Here is a 24,819-nt window from a genome sequence, read left to right as displayed (position 1 = left end):
CATTGTAAATACTGGTGACTTTCAGCAGACAGCAATGGCATCCCTATCTCAGGGTAATGATGATGAGATCTGACATGCACTGCTTTCTGCAGCCTGATACTTTAGAAACAAAATTCAGATCCTCACAATCAGTCCTCGCAGCAGGCAGTGTTGTTGATACTGCCCTCTGCTAGAGAGACAGAGCTGGAGACAGAGGTCTGCCAGTCACGTGTTAGGATGCTGAGCTAGCCCGATTCCAGCGAGCCTGGTCTCACACCCGAGAGCAGGTCATCTATCATCTTTCCTCACCCCACACACAACCCTAGGGTTCAGCATTGTCTTTGGGGCCAGGACACCAGCATAAAGTCTTTGGTCATTCCATGCACTGACCAGTGACAGATTCTTACCCAGAAAGGAGAAAGCACCTTGCACAACAGATAAGCCATCCCTGTATCCATTTTGTAGTGCTGCCTTTTGTCAGAGGAGAGCACCACCGAAGCATCTGCACCAAGCTGCGCCTGCTCTGAAGGAGCAAGCGTGAACACTGTTACTCCCTCACAGGGTTGTGCTGTCATGCAGAGATGCCATATATCTGGCACAGTACATGCATGGGGGACACCATGAGGGAAAGTATCTCACTACGTTCTCCATGTAGATAAATTTCCAATGTGAGAGAGTTATAATAAAGGCCCACCCCTGACTGAGGGGCTACTGGTATTTGATAGCCAAGGGTAGGGAGAACTATGCTTTTTCTCTTTTAAATAAGAGGATGTCTCCAGGCTAAAGTGGATAGTCCTACACCCACTGTCCATATGGGCAGTACTAATTGGACTTAATGGGCTATCAAGAAGAAGGGGGAAGAGGAGGAGGAGAGAGAAGGAAGAGGGAGAAGAAGAAGAGGAAGAGGAGGAGGTAGAAGAAGAGGAGAAAGAGGAAGAGGAAGAGGAGGAGGAAGAAGAAGATTAAAATGACAAGCAATGAAGTTGAGAGGAAAACATGTTGGGAACTTACAGGGAGGAATTGAAAGGAAGGTGGGTGGGGTGGACTAAAATCATATTTCATTAAAAACATGTATGACATTCTCAAGAATAAAAATTAAATAATAAAAATTGAGTATAAAATTGCGATAAATACACATAGGGTAGGGTGCTGTGTGGAGACGAGGTGATGGCTGAGGCCGGCTGCAGAGATAGTTCTCATACATAGAAAAAATAAATGCGAGTAAGTCTGTCAAGAGCCTGCCTAGAGCTTTGAATCTTGTAAGACACAGCGTCCACAAGAAACCATTTGAGGGGAGAAGAGCAGCTGGGGTGGCCGAAGAAAAGCAAAGGCCCATGTAATGGGAACCCCCGCAGCTCACGCTCTTTCTGGCTGTTTCCACTCACCCCAATCTCGCTCCTGATCACACCTCAGTCCAAGAGGCCATCAGCCTCCAGGGTAGACTTACTGAACCATTGTGGCTCCCACATTCCATCAAGCCAGTCATTCAGCCAGGATCAGGTATTTTATTCTACTTACCAACCTCACCTCCCCACAAGCACCTTGATTTGAGCCCAAGGTATAAACTCTGATATAATAGGGGCCATGTCACAGATAATAAACCTGCTGGGACTGGCCCTACTGAACATTTCATATCTTTCTCCAAGAGACCCAAAGTATTCTCTCAGGAAGATCATACTTAGAACCCATAGGGATGCAAGTGGGCTTTCAGTGAAGAGGAAGTCAGCTGGACTTGCCTTGACCCTGGATTCCCAAATCAGACAAGTACATCTGTCCATCCCAGAGTCAGAAGTTGGCTGCTACACACATGCATGCAAAAAACATAAACTGAGGGCTACGCTTTATTTTCCCTCTGTTCAGCACAATTCTCTTTATCTTCTCCTTCATTGCCATGCCTAGCCACAAGGTCTACCCTTATCCAAACACCACTGCTCTTGGACCTTTTTGGGGGTCCTTGAAATGAACAACATATTTTTGCACACTAGAGACCTCAGTTTCATTTCCTTCACCCCCTTCTGACAATCCAACCTAGCTTTGGTCCTTCCAGATCCATCCTAGGACAGGACAGACTAGGGCTTTATAGAGTCCTTACCAGAGACTGCAAAGAGGAGACAGCAAGCTAAGGATATAGCTCTTGGTCTCTTCCTTGGATACCTGAGCCAAAGAACAGGCTTACGTAGATCATGACCCTAACAAGGACCCTAAGAAACAGTATCTTCTGCTGCATCCTCAAGCTTGGCCAGTTGGTAATTATTTCTACTGGTCTCTTTTATCCCATTGGTTAGGTCATGAATGGGAGGTCTGGTGACTTTCAGACTGCACAAGGTAGCCCTGCCTCCCTCTTGTCTTTTCCCCCAACCACATCTCAGACTGTTCTTGCCCCAGCATGCCACAGCCCCATCCTGGATGAGGTGAATTGCTTAGTGCCGATGCTCTTTCCAAACTCTGATCCTGCCCTGTAGGGATCACTGTGACTGAAGGAAAATGGAGAGCTACCTGGAGGCAAAGACCAACAACTTTGCTTAGTTCCTGCTGTCCTTAGTAAGAAGCTGCCAGTCAATTACATAGCCTCAACTATACTGTTTCATGCACTATTGGGGCTTAATTCTACTGCCTATCAACTTGTGGTATGACAGAAGTTCCCAGGCATCTATGCCCTTGGTGACCGTGGTCAGCACTTTTAACACCTTGATTTCTAACCCAATTTCTCAGGAGCTATTCACACTCAAGAGCTGCCCAAAACAAGACACTAAGCCTTCAGGGAAGTGCAGCCTGTGGCAGGAGCCTCTGACTCCAACAGGATGTGGTGGAAGGTTCTGGCTTTCTTCAGAATCCTTCAGGCTCAAGGCCTCATCTGAACAGAGCTTCTAAGTAGAGACTCCAGCAAGACTTTCCAAAACACGGTCATGTTCAGCCTCACAAACATGGTGACATCCTCTGGCCATCCTCAGTTTATAATTGCCTTATGAGTGAGGTTAAAAGGAAAGAATTTGAGTAATAAATTTCTCAAAGCAAAACAACAAAGACAGAATGATTTCAAATGTGTTATTTTACAAAAAAAGAGACGTCCTTTCTACTGGAATTTTCGACATTCATTTTCTTTGCCTTCTCAACAAAGGGAATGACTTCTTTCAGAGTTCAATTCATTTTGAAATAAGAAAATAGAGGCCATGACAATGTCTCTGTGGATAAGATGCTTGCTGCTTGAGCACAGGGACTAGAGTTTACATCCCCAGCACATCCTTAAGGCAGCGTCAGTGTGGAAGCCCACCTGTAACCCCAGTGCTTGTCAGGGAGAGATGGGGCGTCTGGGACAAACTAGATAGCCAGATTGGCTAAATCAATGATCTCTAAGTTCAGCAAGGGACTCTTCCTCAGAAAATAAAGTGGAGAACAATTTTAGGAAAATACCTTATGTCAACCTCTGGCCTCCACATACATGCATAAACATGAGCACATACACACAACATGTGAACATGCATCCGTATATATCACACATATAAACACGTAGAAGAAAAGTCCTAAGTTTAAATAATGAAAACGCCATGTGGAACACTTTTCTAAAGCAGATGCCTTGCTCTCCCACACAGACATCTAACAGTAGGGACAGTGTTCCACTGCCTCCCAGCCAACCCCAGAGATCAGGCAGCAGTGGGTGGGAAGGATGGAGCGAGCCCCCACAATGAGGTCACTTCACACTTATGAGTAAGACTCACACTAGAAGTCTCATACACCTACTCCTCCCTGGCTCGCCCACCCACCTCAGTCCCCTGTCAAAATGTAGCCATTTTATAACAAATTGTTGAAAATTTGATGCCTTTCAAACTGTTTGTGCCCAATGAATATCTGGTTTGTGGATTACTCTGTCCCAGGCATATCCATTTGCTTTTTCCATGATAGTTCACATCTTGTCCCTGCCTTTCTCATTTCCCTAATTCCTTAGGTGGTTTCTTTCCTTCTTCTAGTGTTTGTTGTGTTTCTCCATGTGGTATCATCTGTGAATTTCATTTTCAAACCCCATTTCACTCCCTATGGTCCTTAATGAAAACAGGTCTGAGAGAAATGGAAGGAAAGGCCAGCAACTCAATCCGTTCCAGAGACCATCCCTTCTGTAGGCAGCCCAGGAGGCTAGAAGGGTATTTACTTCCAACTAGAATATTTCCAGTCTCATGAGAAGATGGGCAGCCAAGAGAACCTGCATTCATTTGTTCCACATATCAGGACTTTTATCAACTGCCAAAGATGGCTCGGTGGTTAAGAGGACTGGCTGCTCTTCCAGAGGTCCAGAGTTCAATTCCCAGCAACCACATGGTGGTTTACAACCATCTGTAATGAGATCTGGTGCCCTCTTCTGGTGTGCCTGAAGACAGCTACAGTGTACTCATATAAATAAAAAAAAATAATTAAAAAAAACTTCCAAACTCATAAAAGGAACATCCTCTCAGCTTTTGTACTGGGGTGATAGGCAAAAAAGAGCTTGTGCCCACCTCAAGAGCCATGTTGGGCAGTGTCCATTTAGAATGTGCAACAAAGAGGCAATTCTCCATTTCCCTACCCTGCCAGCAATTACATTTCGCTGTACACCACCAAATTTCCTCTTGCTTTCAGATTTCTGTGTGGTACAGACCTGCAATCTTTCTGCCAAGACAGTCCTTGGTGAACCAGCCCTTTTGAAAGTTTGTCTTCTCAAACTTACTTGGGGGTAGGCTTATGATGTTACCCATTCTGTTGCATTCTAGAGCAGTCACTTGGTGCAGACTAAGGTCTGCTGGTCAAGACATAGCTTTGATAATTGGCAATGCCAAATTCCAAGCAGATCTCAGAAAGAAAGGAAGGAGCTGGAATCAGCATGCTCAAGAAAGACATTTAAAGGATGTTGGAGGATGAAGAAAGAATTGAAGTTATTCTTGGCCTGGTCTAGCTTCTGGTGCTGAGTAGATCAGTGGGTCTGATCAGTTGCCCAACCTGTCTAAGCCAGTTTTCTCACGAAGCATATAATGAGATATTTGAAGTGCACATTATCTAAATGAATGCATAAAGTCTGTTGGAAGGATAGCACAGAGGACAGGAACACCTTTCCCAGAGTATTCTCACTGCAGAGGGCAAGAAAGATGGGGTCCATGAGAAATGTAGACCCTTTTAACATCTTCAGGACCACCATGTGCTTCATTTCTTCCATGCATCATAAAGACTGGCTCAAAGTCGCCCCTTGCAAAAAAGATCTCTGAAGTACAGCATTTGTCTCTGCTTTCACACAACTGCATAATGAACTGTGGCTCCAACTCCTGACAGTTCCTTCATGGACCCATCTCATCCATGACCCAGCATTTCATTCAGGAGCTCACCGAGTACCATCTCTCAGGATCTCTGCCTTAAAGTGAATATTCAAAACAGGAATTCTCTTCAGTTGGAATTCTAGTCTTCTAGTCTTGAAATCTTGAGTGTAGGCATTTACTGAATGTAGTGATAAAAGTTGGACACACAAAGACACAAACAAGGCATAATGCCTGCCGTCAAGGAGTTTGTAATTTACAGGACAGTCAAATGTATGAGGATACAAGAACAGCTTGGGAAAGTTCAAGGTGGAAGGACCACATCACTTATAGCACAAAATAGGGCATTTTTAAAGACTAAAGGTGGGCATTATTAACTGATAGTAAATGTATAAACCAGCTCTATCCCACAGAAGCCAACATCTATAGTCCTAGCTTCAACGAGGGCCAGAGCAGTTACTCTCAGTAAAGTCTCCTTGCATAGTCAGTGAAATTTCTTTTGATACAGATAATACCTTGACCCAGAGAATCAAGTTGTACCTAATACAAAATTAGCAACAGTTTGCATTCTGTTTCTGAACCTGGCAATGACTCAGCCAGAAGCCCTGCTATTCAAAGTGCTCTTCATCCCTGCTTTTCTCGTTTGTTTTTGGGTTTGGTTTTTTTTTTTCATACAAAAGGCTTCCCAGTAGATATGATTATCAGCCTAATCTTCCTGTAGTAAAAGCTCTTGCATTCCAAGTAGCCACATGAGACCATCGCTTGCTCAGTCCCTCACGAAGCCTCTGTTCCTCTGTCGGAGCTTTCTTCTGCATTCCTTGGTGCTTGCAACTAGGAGGTCTTTGGTACAGTGTCTACAGGATCAACATGGCACATGGGGTTCGAGAGAGCTTCCTTTATTTTCTGTGGTTCCACATCTTCCTGGATTAAGGCTTCTTTGTGGTTTTTATAACTGTAGAAAATTATGTTTTGGCATCACTAACCCCAGTCAATGTTTTTCTGCCAGTGAGTTAGATTAATGATTTGATAATTAATTTTAAAATGATTAACTACATATTTAATAAGAAACTTTCTTTCCCACAGTCTACTGCTAAATTACTAGACCTTTTATAAGATTATATTCCTTAGGTTTGTCACCCAAGATGTATCCAAGAAACATCATGCTGTGGCACTCATTAGAATTTCCCTCCAGAGTAACTGAGAACTCAAAGCCTGGCTGAACCAAAAGAGGACAGCAACCTTCGGGGAGAACAATGCTCTCCACTGAGAAGCTCCTATTCTTCCATCCAGAAGCACAGACAAGCTGCAGAGCTCTTTGCTCAATGCACCATTCTTCCTCAGTTCCATCATCCAGAAAACAAAACAAAACAAAAAATATTCCTGGGAAGAAAATTCACAGCATGGGTCTCATCCACCTCATTACTTACTAATCTGAGATACAAATCTGAGATCCAAACTGAAGACATATGTCTTAGCTGGTAATGCACTCCTTAACAACAAGAATAATTTTATATCTCTCATCCTCTGTCATAATTGATAAGAAAAGGGTTAAAATGTGTAATTCCCATTAAAAATGGGCAAGAGATTCAAAGAGGAAATTAACAAAGAAACATTAATACTTAACAAATACATCAAGGCCATCAAGAAAGTATGATGTCATCCCAATGAGACTGGGAAAGTTTTAGTGTTCCAACACAGACACTGGCAAGGAATATACGCGTTGGTAAGGACATTGGAAAGCAAGATGCTATGCAATGCTGAGGATAGCATGGATCTCTGGTGTCCCTGGAGAGCAATGTCCATCTCTGGAGTAGTTGAACATGGGCATATGTTGCCACCAAATCCTTTTTATTTCAGTTAATTCCTCTAGGAACTTTCACACATGCCTATGAGCAGACTTCCACACAGCTGACTGTTGCTACTTATGATATCAAGTTGGCAGAAACTGCCTCAGTACCATTAATGAAGATGGTTAAATCTGATACAGTCACACAGGTGGGCTAAGTCATTGCTAATATGAATTGCTGATTATATAGGTAGTAAAGGAGACCAACGTCAAAAATTGGAAATGCGGCAAAAGTAAAAAATTCATAGTATATTTACGTGCATTTTTAAAAAATAAAATAAACACCACATGATGAGATTTTGTGTATCAAAAGGCAAGAAAATCTTGGCAGGATAAATACTACTTTGAATTTAGGTACTTCACAGCTAGAAAGTAAAGAAGGAGTAGTTATTTTATTTATTATGAAGAGTAGTTAGTTTATTTATTTAGCCATTCCTTAAGAAAAAAAATGTGATGCAAACATCAAAAAGTAATAGCTTCTCAATACTTTTAATAAAATAAAAACAAAAATAAAAGCTAGCTTCTGTATATGGTATACACACAACAAGGAAAGAAAGAAAGGAAGGAAGAGAGAGAGAGAGAGAGAGAGAGAGAGAGAGAGAGAGAGAGAGAAAGGCCCCAAACCCTCACACCATTACTGAGGCTATAGAGCACTCACAAAAAGGGACCTATCATGACTGCTCTCCAAAAGACCCAAAAAGCAGCTGAAAGAGTCACATGCAGATATGTGCACCAAACCAATCAACAGAAGCTGCTGCCCCCTATGGTTGAATTAGGGAAAAGCTGGAGAAAGCTGAGGAGCATGACCCTGTAGGTGGACCAGCAGTCTCAATTAACCTGGACCCCTGAGATCTCTTAGACACTGGATCACCAACCAGGCAGCATACGCCAGCTGAGAGGAGGCCTCCAACACATAGACAGCAGAGGACTCCCGGGTCTGGGTTCAGCCAGAGAAGATGTACCTAATCCTCAAGAAACTGGAAGCCCCAGGAAGTTTAGAGGTCTGGCGGGGTGGGTGGGGTGGAGACATCCTTGTGGAGATTGGGAGGAGAGAGTGCAGGGGAGGGGGGGAGAGATGGGATGTGGGACCCTTGGAGGTGGACCTGGAGGGGAATAAAATCTGTAGTGTAAAGATAGATAGTCAGAAAGAAAGAAAGAAAGAAAGAAAGAAACAAAGAAAGAAACAAAGAAACAAAGAAACAAAGAAACAAAGAAACAAAGAAAGAAAGAAAGAAAACATTTGAAAACCTAAAATGAAAGAAAAGAAGAAGAGGTAAAGAATGGAGGAGGGGAAAGAGGAGGAGGAAAAAGGAGTGGGGTTGAGAGTTTATGTAGGTCATTTAGATTTATAAGCTCAATGTGGGCCAAGTCCTAGAAAGGCATCAATGTTGTCTATAAGAAATAGATGAGTCTCTATTCCTGATGAGCCACAGAAAGCCCCTCCAAAGTTGATTACATTAGAGCTGATTTACCCATAGACAGAGCCCTTAAATAAGATGCTGCACATCATGCTGAACTTTTGGGAAGCCTACTGTCGTAGGTAAGTGTCTGATGACCAGAGACATCCAGGCAGCTCTTAGAAGAATTTATAATCAAAGGGTATTAAGCAGGACAACTTGCTGCAGGAGGATTTGTCACTGCCCAGTGTCCTGGATGGGATGGGACTGGCATAGCCCTGGCCAACCAATAGTGTCAATACTGTCCAGGCTCTGGAGGGAGAGCCCATGATATAGTATCTTGAAGAACTCTCTTCCTGCTCCATGGTGACTGTACACTTTAGAGGGGAGGGAAATCATGCTTGGTGCTCGAAACTAAACCAACTACCTGTGTTAGTGAAGCCATGGATCTTAGAAAAGAATCTCCTACCACTATTTTGCTAGCCAGCATAATTCCAAGCTACATCTGGGATCTTCTCCTTATTCCCACAGATGAGTGCAACTCTCATCCCTTCGTTTTTTGCCTTTCCAGCAAATAGAGATCATTACAGAAAACCACAACTGGACACACTGCAGAGATCAATGGGTCATGTGGAGCCCAACCCCAAAAGATACATCTTCAGCACAACTCCTGCACCTAAGGCTCAAGCAACATCAGGAAAAGAGTAGGGCAGAAAGACTGTAAGACCCAGGAGACCAGAAAGTCTACTTTGGCAATGTGGGTCCTAGAAACAGCTGCCTAAGCAAGACCAGGACAATATCAATATCAGCAGCCATGCTAACATGGAGTCCCACCCCTAGACAAAGAACTGAAAGTTGGTTTGGAAAACGAGCCAGAGACAATATAGGTTGCAGACTCATCCTTAGCTTGATTGACATTTGAGCTCTAGGCCGTGTACCCTAGATTTGATAGCTGGTATTTTTGTACATAATAGAAAACTCAAGGCTCTGGAATTTCCATGTGTTTCCTGTGACTGATTTTCACACAGATGTCTTTGTCAAGCACAGAGGCAAAGATCCCTGAAGCTAGTTAGGGTTCCCTGCAGCCAGGTCACTGAGGAAATGCCAAGTTACCCACAAGCATTTCAGGAGTCCTAGAAATTCGCTAATGAACAAACCCACACCCGCAGAGCACTATTTAACAGGGCCAGATTGCCCCATAAGGTATGTAGAACTTTGTTCCATTTGGGTCCTCATGTTTGCTTGATAGCCAGTGGAGGAAACAGTCTGTGGACCCTTCTTTGGTATTTAACAGCTATGTCCAAGGAAGAGTGGCGCTTGACCAGTGCCTTCTCCATTCTCTAGGACCCCCAGAAACTTGTTAGCTGTATCCAAGAACACATTAGGCAGCAAAGCAAACAAGAATCACTCAGCTCTTCTAACCACAAGTTGTGAAGTTCCTACTCTGAGCCCAAGTGCATAGCTGGGCTGAGCTGTGGGCAGGGAAGGGGAGTAGAGGGCAGGCTTCCTCCGCTGTTGGTTTCACCTCTAACCGCAAGGAAATTTTCCACCATCTTCATTATTTCTGGCATGAAGCCATACCATAGGAAAGCAGAAATTTTGTTGAGAGAAGAGATATGGATTCTGGTGAGGGAGTAAGGGACAAGGAGTAAAGAAAGGAGTAAACCAAAAAGCAAGAAGAGAGAAACAAAACCAGGAAGAAGGATGTTGCAAGCGATTGGAGGAAGGGTGGAATAACTGGGTAAGTGTCTGATAGCCTGGCTATATGATGAAGTTAAGTTTCTATATTTAATTATTAAATCAGATTTAGTCAGTACATACTGAATAGTCCTATGTCAGTTTTATGTCTGGTTCTATGTCAGTCAAAATAACTCTAATGTCGGGGTTGGGGATTTAGCTCAGTGGTAGAGCGCTTGCTTAGCAACCACAAGGCCCTGGGTTTGGTCCCCAGCTCGAAAAAAATAAAAAAATAAAAAATAACTCTAATGTCCATGAAGCAGCTTAGCTTTACTTATTAAGTAAAATGTGAAGAATTTTTCCAAATAAATCCATGATGTAATTCTCTTCTCTGCCCCCTCCAAAACACCTGAAAGAACACGCATACAGAAGTACATTGGCTTAAAAGGCACCCAGACCAACTGTCGATTATACTCATGTCTCATTAAATGATGTAACTTCTCAGGTCTCTTCCATTCCAGAAGCCAAGCAGAAAGAAGGTTGGATTGCTGGTTAAAGAGGTAAGTTGGGATTCTGTCAGATTTTATTCTCTCGAGTTACTGTCATGTGGTACTGAGATGATAGTTAACGACTGGAAAGCATTCATGAACACTTCCAGAGAGATTGAGAGCTGCTGTTATGACTTGAGACCTGTATCATCCACAGTTTACCTTACCAGATGTTCCCAGCACAACCATGACTGCTGGCTACCTTGGAAGATCCAATGGGACACTTTCCTCCAAACCATTATGGACACAGCATACCAGAAGTAACGTCATCCAAGGACCACAAGCAGCCTGGCTCAGAGCAAATATAAGCTACAGTCTGAGATCCTCTGGGCCCCAGCAAAGAAAAAAGGCAGAGCACACATGCAGTCAGAGGGGAAAGAAAATAAGATGTAGGCAGAGATAATGAAGGTGTGAGGAATCAGGAATCTCTCCTGCCTGCCTTTCACGGATTTTGTGATCCTGAGCCGACATATCCTGAGAAGTTGCAGAAATATTGTTCCCAGCATCCATGTGGGAACCTGTCACTCCAACTCCAGGGGATCTGATTCTGACCTTTGTGAGCACTGGCACACATGTCCGTGAGTGTGCGCGCGCGCACACACACACACACACACACACACACACACACACACACACACAAGCAGACATGTGCACACACAGAAATATAAATAAAAATAAAATAATATTAAAGGTTAACATTTAATTCCACATGGTAGAACTAGGATCAACCTTGAAGAATTCTGATAATTTATATCAGCAAAAGGCACCAGTGTTGGCTCAGTGCACCAGGGGAATGTTCTAAACATAATTGGAATCTGTCACCTTTTAACTTGGGTCAGTGGACCTATTCACCTCATGGACAGTCTGTTTAATCATTTATTCTATTTGCTTGGTTGTCAGAGAATTCTCTGTTGGAGGCTAGCTCAAAATTGAAAGTGAGATGGAAAATGGTTTAGAAACCACAGGAAGTTTTACTTAAAACTTACAAGCTATGAATCAGTGGTTATATACCTTTCTACAATAATCAATGTTTGCAGATTCTGTCCTCAACCCTCTGCTGGGCACTCATAGGTCCTCCTGTTCCCTCCACAAACACTATGAGGTGTCTCTCTCATGGAAGGAAAACATCAGAATGAAAGGAGGTCTCCTTCCATGCACATCTGGCATGATAACAAGTGAACCCCAGCAACTAGTACAGTAGCTCATAGCTTATACTCACAGACAGACAGACAGACAGACAAAAGGAAGAAAGAAAAGAGAGAGGGGCAAGGCAGGCATACCTCTAAGGGTTCATCACAAAGTCTGCGCAGTGAACATGTTTACCCTCAGACTCAGAATGTACCCATTTTAAGTTCCTGGTACTATTTTATAAGTACACAACAGGGTTTCATTCTGCAGAATGAAGGACAAATGCATATAATCTACATAGAAAATGGATGGACCTGAAGATCAACACACTAAGCAAATTAAGTGTGACTCAGAAATACAGATGCACATACATTCTCTCATACAAGAACTTGGACTACAACACTTACACCTAACGTGAGAGTGGAAGGGGTGACTTGAGAGGAGGGAGAGAAGAGGGAGGGAGAGGCAGACGTGGGAGAGATGATGAGGTGAATTTAGCCAAGTAGGTGATATGTGTCACTGAAAATGTCATTAAGAAATCCATTCACACTGGACAGTAGACACCTATGAAAAATTTAACAACTAAAGGAGGGTGTGGGGAGAACCCAAAGTTTGAAACTTCCACATTGCCTGTGGTCTCCTTCGCTGAGCCCATATTGCTTCCTACCAACTTGGTTCAATATATTTGTTTGTCTCAAAGCCATGACATGCATGCCAAGTGACTGATATGATAGTTTCTCCTTGTGGGTCTCCGTGTTCTTCTGTTAGATACCCAGACACTGGTAACCATGTAAACTGCTGAGCTCAAGACAGAGCTCTAAATCCTAGAGTACAATGGCGTTGTGTTTATGCTTAGACTGACCAGAGAGATGGAATGACCAAAGAGCACATGGTGAATGATCCCTTTGCCGCTGTGCACTGTGCTCTCCTGGGGGGACTGCACTCCTGGAAACCTCAACACTCTGTGTCTTACTTATAAAATTTGATGCTGGGTTGGAGATTTAGCTCAGTGGTAGAGTGCTTGCCTAGCAAGCACAAGGCCCTGGGTTCGGTTCCCAGCTCTGGAAAAAAAAAAGAAAAAAAGAAATACAGTCTGAAGGATAAAATTTGATGCTTTGAATGGATATTCTTCAAGGACGTGTCCACACTCAAATACTGCTGTGGGTACCCGAGAGCTCCAGTGTTCATTTCCTGTTTCTCTTGGATCAGCTTCATGCATCGGTTTCACTCTAGACAGGGGAGCTACATTCCCTTCCAACCAGACCTCCGCTCCACCCTCCACAGACTCAGAGGCAGCAACTGCAACGAACCGTGCTATGCTTGTTTGTTTGTTGTTTGTTTGTTTGTTTTTCAGTTAATACAACCTTCCCTGTCTCTTGAAAAACCCAAACTCTACCTTCAAGTTCTGACTCTAGTCCAGCTTTCATGAAAACCTTCCCAATTGGGGTCTAACGGTATACTCCATTATCCAGATCCCTATAGTGAGGGGCCATGTGGTGCCCTGAAGATCACCACTCTCAGAGGGGCTGATCGGTGAAGAAAGATAAATCTTTAAAAAGAAGGAAATGGGGCTAGGTTCCCAGCATTTAAAATCGTGTGTTGTAGAATACATATGTAGAATATTGTGCTACAATACTGTAATCCAAGCACCTTAGAGAATCAGGCAGGAAGATTGCAAATTCAAAGCCAGCTGGGTTATATCGTGTGTGTGTGTGTGTGTGTGTGTGTGTGTGTGTGAGAGAGAGAGAGAGAGAGAGAGAGGGAGGAGGAGGGGGAGGAGGAGAGGGAAGAGGGAGGAAGAAGGGAGGAAGGAGGGAGGGGAGAGAGAGAGAGAGAGAGAGAGAGAGAGAGAGAGAGAGAGAGAGAGAGAGAGAGAGAGATCTTGTCTAAAACAAATAAATAGGGCCTGGGGAAATAGTTCACTTGATAAAGTGAAAGCACCAGAGTTCAGATCTGTAGCGTCCATTAAAAAAAAAAGAAACAAGAACAGGGTCCACATCTCTAACCTCAACCCTAGTGAGGAAGGAAGAAGGTGGGTCTGGAGCTTGTGGACAGCCATTCTAGCCAAATCACAAAACCAAGGTCCACTGACAGTAACCAAGGGAGACACCTGGTGTCGACCTCTGGCCTCCACATGCACACATGAGGATGTGTACTCACATGTACACAGACACACACATGTATACAGCATTCTCCACATGCACACATATCAGTATCCACATGCACATATGCACACATACACACATAAACACGATACACATGCCCCCACACATAAACTATGGGACACGGAACAAAATAAAATATTGTAAGCATGGACAAAGTGTTCTTAGGGGACAGGGGAGCCTGGCAAGGGTGGGAGATAAGAGAGAGCACAGAGAAATTAATGAGAATGTACTATATACACATATACATTTTAAAAACATAATAATTAATAAAAACAGAAAAATATATAAATGTAGATAAATAATTAAAATCATATCACAAAACCAAGCATTTCTTTTTTTTAGATCATATAGAAGATTTATTTATAGATTTTTGAGGAACCTCCACACTAATATGCATACTAGCTGTTCCAGTTTGTACTCCTACCCACAGTAAACAAGTGTTCTCTTTCCCCAACATCCAAGAGGGCATTAAAAAAAAATCTTAGCCATTTTCACTTGAGTGTGATCAAATTCCAGTTCTTCTTTTTGAGACAGGGTTTCTCCGTGTAGCCCTGGCTGTCCTGGAATTCACTCTGAAGACCAGGCAGGCTTTGAACTCACAGAGGTCTGCCTGCCTCTGCCTCCCAGGTGCTGGGATTAAATATGTGTGCTACTGCCACTACTGTCCAGTTGGAAACAGTTTTTCTTTTTGATTGTGTCTCTTTTTCTATTGGATAGTTTATGTACTTAGATTTCAAATATTATCCCTTTTCCTGGTTCCCTCCTCCCTCATCTCCTCCCAGCCCCCCATTTCTATGAGGATGTTTTCCCTCCTACCTCAACACCCTGGTATTCCCCTGCACTGAGGAAAAGAGCCTTGACAGGATCAATAGCTTCTCCTCCTACTGAAGCCAGACAATGCCATCCTCTGCTACATATGCAGCTGAAGCCATGGGTCTCCCATGTGTACTCTTTGGTTGGTGGTTTAATCCCTGGGAGCTCCAGGGGGTGGGGTCTGGTTGGTTGATATTAAAACCAAGCATTTCTAACCAATTCTTTCCTCAGTTCTTTATGTGTATAAATGACAGGGATGAAAATGTATTGACTTAGTAGTTAATACATCAGATTTTTTATTGGAAAAATAATATATGTATTACAAGTGATGGACGGGATACCTCAAGAGTTAGGAATGCAGCTCAATGGGAGAATGCTTAGGGACCATGATCAAAACCCTAAATTTGATATCTCCCATTAAAATAAAAAAAAATTCAGAGAAAACACTTTCAATACATAAGACTGCAGAGAATATGTTCAAATAAGAAAAATGAGTCCCCAGGTGTCCTATAGAAGGCTATTATCATTAGCTGCAGGACTCCATTACTAAGTCAGTGACATGTGCTAAAGGCACAAGACACTTCATGACAATATTCCTATTGTCTAGAGCACTGGCTCTTAACCTGTGGGTCATGACCCCTTTGGCAAACCTCTATCTACAAAATTATTGACATTAAGATTCAGAACAGAACAGTTATGAAGTACCGATGAAAACCATTGTATGATTGGGGTCACTACAACATGAGGAACTGTATTTAAGGGTCACAGGATTAGGAAGATTGAGAACCACTAGTCTAGAGTTTCTGGCCTAGTCTAAGCCAATGAGAGCAGAGGAAAGGTAGGTTCAAGAAAAGCTATTCCCACAGCTACAGCTGCTACCGAACACCACTGGCCTTGGGAGGCCTAACTCCAGTGTTAGTGCAGCCTTCTGAAGGGAAGCTCAGAGGAATACTTGAGCTCCAACCCTGAGACGAAGTACTCACTCACAAGATTACAAATATGTAATCCAGTTTGGGCGGGAAATGGATGGAGGCGAGACCGTTTCTTCATCCTCACTGACTTGGACAACAACAGTGTCTATTTTGCAAGGTTTTGTGAAAATCAAAATGATGCCTTTCAACACTCTGCTGAGCCCATCCTGTCCGTTAGGTCATGAATAGGAGGCATTATTATGTACCAGACATTCAGCTAGCCGCAGAAACTGGGTCCAGCCAAGGCATTTGCTTCTCCATCTCCAGCACAAATATTTATTCTTTATATGAAAAATTCTTTTCCTGTTTTATATGAAACTTTCTTTCCCCAGTAAACAACTATAAATCTCAAGTACACATCTGGATCTCAGGGAAGCCCAACAGAAATCAGGCAGAGCTGACGAAAAGGGTTCTGTAGTCCTGAGAGCAGCACCACAGCCTGTGGGGGCCTCCAAGGAGACTTGTGTACACCAGGGAGCAAAGGCAAAGGGGTGGGGAATGGGGGAGGAAGAGGGAGGGGGAAGGAGAGAGAGAGAGAACACCATACAACGTACAGGAATAGTGTAAAGAGCCAAGCACTCATACAGAACACTGTTCTTCGGAAGTCAGCATGGGCCACCATGCTGCAGAGAATGGCCTCTTTAGGTGCTTCTTTGTCAGATTAAAAGACACTAAAGCCCCATCTCATAGTTTTCTGTTACCGTGACTATCTGTGTCAGTACAACCAGTGTCTGTCTTGGAACACAATCCTTTTGGTGTCTGGAATACACAAGCTCTCTCTTCAAACTTGAAAGCTTTTGTTGCTTTGACCTTGGATGTCTTAACCACACTCGAACCAACTGAGTTCATTGACTTAGTTGTGCTTAGGAATGGTGCAAAGCCCCTCACCCACCCACCCCTGGATAACAGCACCTATTTCTAAAAACAGCCTGTGGGAAATTTACAAGGTCATGCTCACATTATTCACATGCAAATGAGAGAGGAAAATATACTCCAAAGGGGCTACTCTAAGTCCAAATGCTAGAAGACCTTACAGTCTTCGGCAGATGTAACGGCAGACAGTCCGTTAGCATCCTCTCAGGATGACCCAGAAAGGGAGCCAACTGCCTGAGTCGTCACAAAGGAAAGGGTGTGGACAAACCCCATGATTCAAGGCACCCAATATTTTATTTATGTTAATTTTTATGGAAAGAAATATTTTCCTGACATTTCAATTATTGAATATAAATGACGTAAAATATATGCATTTCTAAAAGCCTGTTTGTATTATAGTCACTGTATGTGGGTCTTGGCACAGGAAGAAAGCCTAGGCATTCTGGAAACAGGAATGGCTAACACACACACATTTAGTCCAGTGCCTCCCTCTGCAGAGCTCAAGCTCACTGTGAGGCTCAGAGCCGACGGCTTCGGGGTAGAATTCCAAGTCAGCGCTTCGTCATCTTCCAGCCATAGTTAGATGTTCATTTTCACTTTAAGAATTAAATTTGTAAAAAAAAAAAAAAAATGAGATAGCCAGTTAATTCTATTGTTTAAATATGGTATGCTTTGAGCAGTTGTTGAAAATAATCTGTAAAATGCAATTAAAAGATGTTAATAATGGATAAATTCGCAACCGTGTGTAACATTCAGATAAACCAAATTTGATTTATAAAATGAGCAGATGTTTTCAACAGCGTGGTAGATCTGATAGCACATGACCCAGGTTCTCTGAAAAGAACCTGTCCTGCTGTATTAAGGGAAAAGTTGGTGGACACCACCATCTTCTGGTCAGGGTCGTGTATTAAACAGGAGTGTTCTTAGCACGGCAGGGAAAGCTGAGCCTCTGAGAAGGACGCTTTCTTCTTCTTCTTTTTTTAAGTGCACATCAAGCAGGAAGAGACTTCCATATATTAAACCTAAACTATGAAAGTATGATGTGTCCTTTGAGAAATTCTCAAGATGCAATTGGTGCGTAATATTAAAACCTATAGCACAATGAAACCTAAACTCTAGGAAGAATCTGCAGGATTTAAAATGAAAAAAACAACCAAAACAAAACCAAAAAGAACCTCTACATTAATATGAAAAAGAAGCTTCTACTCAAACAGTAGTAGGAGAAAAATGGAGTGAGCTTTTTAAAATATGGAAATAATAGAATATGGGGACATGAACAGAGTTTTATAAAGACCGCAACCCAAACCCAGAAGGCATGATGTGCTTTAGGACTGATTAATGGAGACAGATAAGCAGTCCCCACCACGATGCTTGCATAAAATTATTTTAGATATTCTATAGGGATTGATTCCAACCACCCCAAATCCCACTCCATAATGCTGTGGGCGAGCACACAGGCACACATATGCACACATATGCACACATGCACATGTACTCGTGCACATACATGTACATATGCATATACATGCACACACACAAATGATCTTTAAATAAACTGAGAGCACACAACTGAGCTGGCCCAGTGGCTCTCCTATTCTGCTCCTGCCTAAAGAATACAGCACCAGTTTTCCGTGTAATAGTATGGAAATGAAGTCCTACGAAACAAGGCATATAGTCAGAGAACTTACTGTAAAAGACAATGCTAAGTCATTAGGTTTCAAAATGAGTTTGCGTATTTTAAATTTATAGGCAGATGTGATTAAAATATATAAATTTGGATGCATGCCACATATCCATTGTGCAGAAACAGCTCTTTGGGCATGTAAGCAATTACTTTAAAGAGGATTCTTTTGAGCTCCTTGAGGCTGTGAACTCCCGGATGAGTTGAAAGTGAGTTTTGATGATTAAGAGCATAGGCTCCTGGGCTGGAGAGATAGCTCAGAGGTAAAGAGCACCAAACTGCTTTCTCAGAGGTCCGGAGTTCAATTTCCAGCAACTACATGACGACTATAGTGAGATCTGATGCCCTCTTCAGACATGCAGGTATACAGGCAGATAGAGCATTCATATACATAAAATAAATAAATATTTTTAGAAAGAGCATAGGCTCCCCAGCTGGATGACTGGGTTCTACATTAGCTCAATTGGTTTCTAGCTGTGTGTCTTCAGAAAAATGATTGCAAATCTGTATGCTTGTCTGCCCTTGTCTGTGGATAGAATATAATTACATTCAGGTTCCTCCCTGTGGGGTCGCAAAGACCCATGGGAACCTGTGGTTGATGCTCACATGGTACCAAAGCTGTCCCTCGTACACTGCGGGAAGGGATGCTTCTGCCAAGGCCAGGTGAGTGAGAAGGGAGCCCCAGGACCAGGTAGAACATCTGGTCTTGGTAGGTGGATGGCAGCGTTAATGCTTGATGTCTGCTTGAGAAGCAAATTAAAGTTTCCTTCAGGAAATGGAGAAAGACATCATGAGCTCTGTTAATTAGGAACACTTTTCTTCCCTTTCGCCTCATTCTGAATTCAGAGGTTATTCAGAGTTAAGGTCTTCCTTGCTGTGAAGAATCACCATGACCAAAACAACTCTTGCAAAGGCAAACATTTAATCGAGGCTGCTTTACAGTTTCAGAGGTTCAGTCCATGATCATCATGGCAGGCAGACATGGTGCTGAAGGAGCTAAAAGTTCTACCTCTTGATGGGAAGACAACCAGGAGGAGACTGTCTTCTGCAGACAGCCAGGATGAAACTGTCTTCCCCATTGGATGGAGCTTGAGTGTACGAGTCACACACTTCCCCCTAACAAGGCCACAATGCCTAATGGTGGCCACTCCCTATAGCCAAGCATCCAAACCGCCACAGAAGTGTTTCCATTTCGTCATCAAATCGGCAGCAAGCTTTACTGCACACCTCCAAGTCAGTCTTGACCAGGTAGATAACAGAGAAAGTTTCCAGAGAGGGCACATCCCACTACCAACTAGACACAGTGCTTCTTGGCCTATGGTATAAAGATGGTTATTAGATTGCCTATTGCTCATCTCCTTGTGCTGAATGGGACCAATACATGATCTCTATGGACAAGAAAGCCATCATTCATTTCAATGCCGTCCACATATGTACAATTAAAAACTGATTACAATATTCTTTTCATTGAAGTGGCACTGATGCAAAGACAGGTGTGGGAGTAAATTTATCAAAATTCCAACCTAAATGAAATGCTCCAATTTCATTTTATTTCATTGTCTTTGTTTTGTTTTAATACTTGGATTTTTTATTTAATTTTAATGATCAGGGTTTCATGAATACTGTAGCAAGCAGTTGACCACTGAACTGCGTCCCAATATCTTCTGGTTTTTATCTTGAAGCAGAGTCTCTATAACTTGTCCATTTGACCTTGAACTCATTTATAACTGAGGCCGGCTTTGAATTTATATTATAGGTGAGCCAGGCCTTGAAATTTTGATCTTATTGCCTCAACCACCCAAATGGTTGGGGTTACAAACCTGGGCCACTGTGCGCAACTAGAAAACATACTTATGCTGTGACTTTATCCTCTAACAGAATTTAAAATTCATGATACACACACACACACACACACACACACACACACACACACACACACAAATAAATCCTATGTTTTCTCAAAATTAGTTGAAAAGTCCAAACTAAAAAATTTCACAGATTTTTCTGACTTTTTTCAAATATAATTTGTCCTAGACTTTTATTTCAGTACCTAGCATTTGTACAAGTTTTACAAATTTTGTGTTATATCCTAGGTAAGTTGTCCTTACAAAATTGGTAAGGGATATGTTAATTCTAATTGTTAATTCTAATATAATAATATATGTTTCAGATCTGCAGAGGCTTCCAGGGGTGAAGGACGGTTTTTACTTTGAAATTAGCACTGAGATCAACGAACAGATCTTCCAAGCACCTGAGAAGGGCATGTATCCCTTTTCAACCATCGCCTTCCAAGAATTTCCTCTGTGCTGACTTTCTACTGCACACTTCAGTGTACTGCTGTGTAACAAACAAATGTAAAACTCCAGTGTCTATATAGTCCATGTATCCTTCTTGGGGTCTTGCCTATGGCTACTGGTGGGGCACATTTGTTCGCTAAGAGGATGGCCAGTACATAGATGGTGGCGGAGGCTAAGAGAACAAACAAATTTTGGATTTAAGTTTATCTAAAGATATTTAATGTCATGTTTTAGCAACATGGTGGTTGTCGATCTGGCTTTTGGCTCAATATTCGTTTGACCTGAAAATATTTCACTTACACTTACGGCATGTGCATTGTCTGCAACGGCTTACATCATAGTCTGTCGGTTCTAGGAGCCAGCCATCACTGATTGGCTTTGCTTGTTCCCCTTTGTTTTGTCTTGTTTCAGTCTCCAGCTATCTGGAGCTCGTGGGAAGCCCTATGCCTGTTCATGCCACTAGGTGGCAGTTTCGTCTCAACAAGATAAGTGTGGCGGACAGGCTCTCTTCATGCTAAAGTCTGCATCAAGCAGGCTGGGCCTGGGTGGGCAGCTTAGCTTGCCTGGTGAAGAAGAAACCAGGAACTAAATACCAACGTTAAAGGTAGCAGAGTCATGGGAAAACCATCCTGTGGAAGAGGGTGAAATTTTCCTTTAGTCATAAGTTCCATGAAGAGTTAGAGAAAAGCTAACCACAGCCGTATGGGTAAGAGGAGGTGTGTGGAGAAAAACGGACCAGATGATACAGAGCAGCTGAGGAGCCTCCTGTCCACCCTACATGGTGGAGCCCAGGCCTTCTGGGTGAAGGCAGAAGGCGCCGCGTGCGGGATAGGAAAAGCTGGGCCCCTAAAAACTTCATGGTTGGATTCTCCTATGGGGCGAGAAAAGTGGGGGGAGGGGCTTTAGATGGAACTGAGTAAGGGTCCTTCCCACTGACTTCAGTGGAAATGGTTGTCACCTCCAAAATGCAGTATGCAGACGTAGCTCTGCGTGCGTTAAGAAAGCCAAGAGCGAGCGGTTGATGTTTACATTTGTGGATTTAGTGCATAAAACTTGATCCACGTGTTTAAATGGTACTCTTCACACGTCTCTGGATTAGGCAACTCACCTGCCTTTTCCACATAAGAAACTTGAAGCCACAAGCGAATGTGACTCCCAGAGTTGTAGAGCAAGAGATGGGGGATTAGAATCCAGCACTCTCTTGCTGACGATCACTGAGGATCGCTGAGTCCCCAGACAGGCCCAAGGAAACCAGAACCTGGTGTCTATATTCTTACAGTGCAACACACTCTCGGTCACATGAAGGACTGTTTTAATTTTCACATACAAAGAACCCAAATAGTGCCTTACTTTTTTGGTTGCTGCTACTAATCCCACAAAAACTGCTAAGACGTCAGGGCCTGTACCAAGCCCCTGGACAGAGACAACATCACAGGGTGTGGAGCTCCTGATTATCAGAAATGGCAGCATGCATGAGTGGACTGGCTTTCTTGTTTCCACCACACACTACCAGAGCCTGGGTTATAAAAAGGGGGATCCAGAGGCAAGTGGTAAAGGACAAAGCAGCACAGCTTCTCCCAGGGCACCCTCTGCAAACTCATCCCTCACCACTCCCCCCGGCAAACCCTCAGACTGCGTCTTCTGTAAGTCTGTTAAGAAGAAGCAAATGCATAGGATCTGGGAAGAGGAGAGGGTAGCATGCTCTCCTGACGGCTGCAGTTTCTCAAGAATCCAAATGGCAGTGCCCTCGTCTACACACTGGGTCGGCAGAAAAACAAAGCAGCCAAAGGTCACACAGACTGAGCCAGTGCCCTGCAGATCCGTCAGTTGTGTAGATCTGAGGCCAGCAGACACGCTAGCCGCACCTTGAGACAACTTGCCCCCCTCAAGAGGACATATGCAGAGAGATGGTATTTTCTCTTGGATTCCATCTTAATTCTTTGCCTTGTGTCCTTAGGTTGGAACACATAGTGCCTCTGAGCCTCAGGTCTCCTGTTTGTATAGTGAAGATGATGTTAATTCATAAAGCTGTTTTAAGAAGTAAATAAAATAAACCCCATCGAGATCCTGGCATAGAGTGGGTGATTAGCAAGTGGTGAGGGGTGTGGACCACATGTCGGGGGAAACTTCTAAAGTTCCTATGTACTGGGATATTGGGATACTGGGATACTGGGATACTGGGATACTGGGATACTGGGATACTGGTATACTGGGATACTGGGATACTGGGATGATACTGGGATGATACTGGGATACTGGGATACTGGGATACTGGGATACTGGGATGATACTGGGATGATACTGGGATGATACTGGGGATACTGGGATGATACTGGTATGATACTGGGATGATACTGGGATACTGGGATACTGGGATACTGGGATACTGGGATACTGGGATACTGGGATACTGGGATACTGGGATACTGGGATACTGGGATACTGGGATACTGGGAAAGTGAAAATGCCAGAAGCAAACACCAGTGGAAAAGCTAACCCAGTGGTACCAAAAAGCATATGGCTATGGGGAAAGAGATGGCCATGTTATCTGCAGTACTCAGTCAAACAGAACGGGTGCCCATGCACAGCCACCAAGGAAACTAGGGGTACAGAGGTGTGTGTGTCGAGGATGGAGATACTCACATATAAAATATCTTCCATTCTGTCGCTGTCTTAGTATTTAACTGGTATTGTAACAAACTGACTCAGCTTTGGAGCTGAAAGCACAACCTTACTGTTGTTCGGTTCTGTAGTCCCGCAGGATGGAAACACTGTATCAACATGACCATGCTCCTCTCCAAGGCCCGGAGGAGAAGCTGGGTCTTCACTTTTTGGATGTTAGGTAGTTACATGGATCTGGAGAACCCAGGCTCCTGTTCACTTGGTGGCTGCCACCTGGAGCCACCCTCAACTCCCAGAAGTCTCTCCCATCCTTGCACGTAGGTCTCGATGTCAGAGAGACAGAACTAGAACATCTACACCTCTTTTTATTTTTTTCTTTCAACATTTTTCATGCTCGTATTTCTCTGCCTCTACCTAGGGAAGGTTGTCTGCTTCTAAGCACTAGACTGAGCTCACCCCAATAAATCCAGGGTGACTTCCCCAGTCTCACACGTCCAAAGTCCTCTTTGCCTTGTAAAGCAATATATTGAGCTTCTGGGTATCAGGGCATACATACCTTAGTCTATCTGCCCCCTCACTATAGTCAAGCTTTTATTTTGTGCTTTAATATGCCAGGTGAAGGACTGGGTGGTGATGTAGATGTCACTCTCAGTGGGGTCCAGGTTGGGGAGGAAGTCTGGATGGGTCAGAGCTGCCATGCTCTGGCTGTTCTGATTAGTGCATGAGGAGAAAACAAGAAATAAAAGGTGAGGCAGAACCCCCCTCATCTCCTTCTCCTCCCCCCACCATTCCCTACCTTCCTCCCTCAATTATTCAAGCTGCAGCTCTGGTCTGAAATTTCTGGAGGCCTCTGGCGATGGTCACACCATTTCTCAAGGAATCATGCGTGGAGCTTGACCTGGGGACTGGCAGAGGCTGTGCCAGGTACAGGGTTAGCTGTGGCAGGTAGGAGAGGTGCATCCTAGAGAGTTCCTAGAGACCGGTGGCACACCTGTCACTTTCCCTGTTCCTGACTTGGTTTCCCTGCTTCCCTGGGGATTCAAGAGCAAAATGCCCATGTCTTCCTGGCCATTTACAACAACATCGCATAAAATAGAGAAGAGGAAGACAGGAAAGGGTTGGTTTCTCACTAGCTCAATACTCTTCCGGTGGAGGCTCTCTGGCCTGTATTTTGAAGTGCTAAGGCTCATGGGAGCCTCTTGCTCGCTAATGTTCTCTCAACCACAAGGATGGTGAGTCAGCATGATGGTTGGCTCTCATATGGCAGGCTGCAGCTCTCAGCAGAGTTTCAGATGGAATGAGTCCCTAACAGTAAGCCCTCAGAACTGCCCTCAGAGCTGCCCTGCTGTGCCTTGCAATCTTGAGTCTCCCTGATTGGCTTGGGACCCTGGCCACACACCCAGGAACAACTCACCTTTCTAAGCTCCCTGCCCTTCAAAAGGCACAAAAGGGCAAAGATAAGCTAGGAAAGAACTCTCCGGTCCATTCTGGCATGAGCCAGCTAACGTTGGCCAACAGGAAGGAACACAAAGCAGACCCTTTGCTCCAG

Source organism: Rattus rattus, chromosome 5 (genome assembly GCF_011064425.1).
Source record: "Rattus rattus isolate New Zealand chromosome 5, Rrattus_CSIRO_v1, whole genome shotgun sequence".
Taxonomy (NCBI): domain Eukaryota; kingdom Metazoa; phylum Chordata; class Mammalia; order Rodentia; family Muridae; genus Rattus; species Rattus rattus.
Note: the sequence above shows the minus strand (reverse complement) of the source record.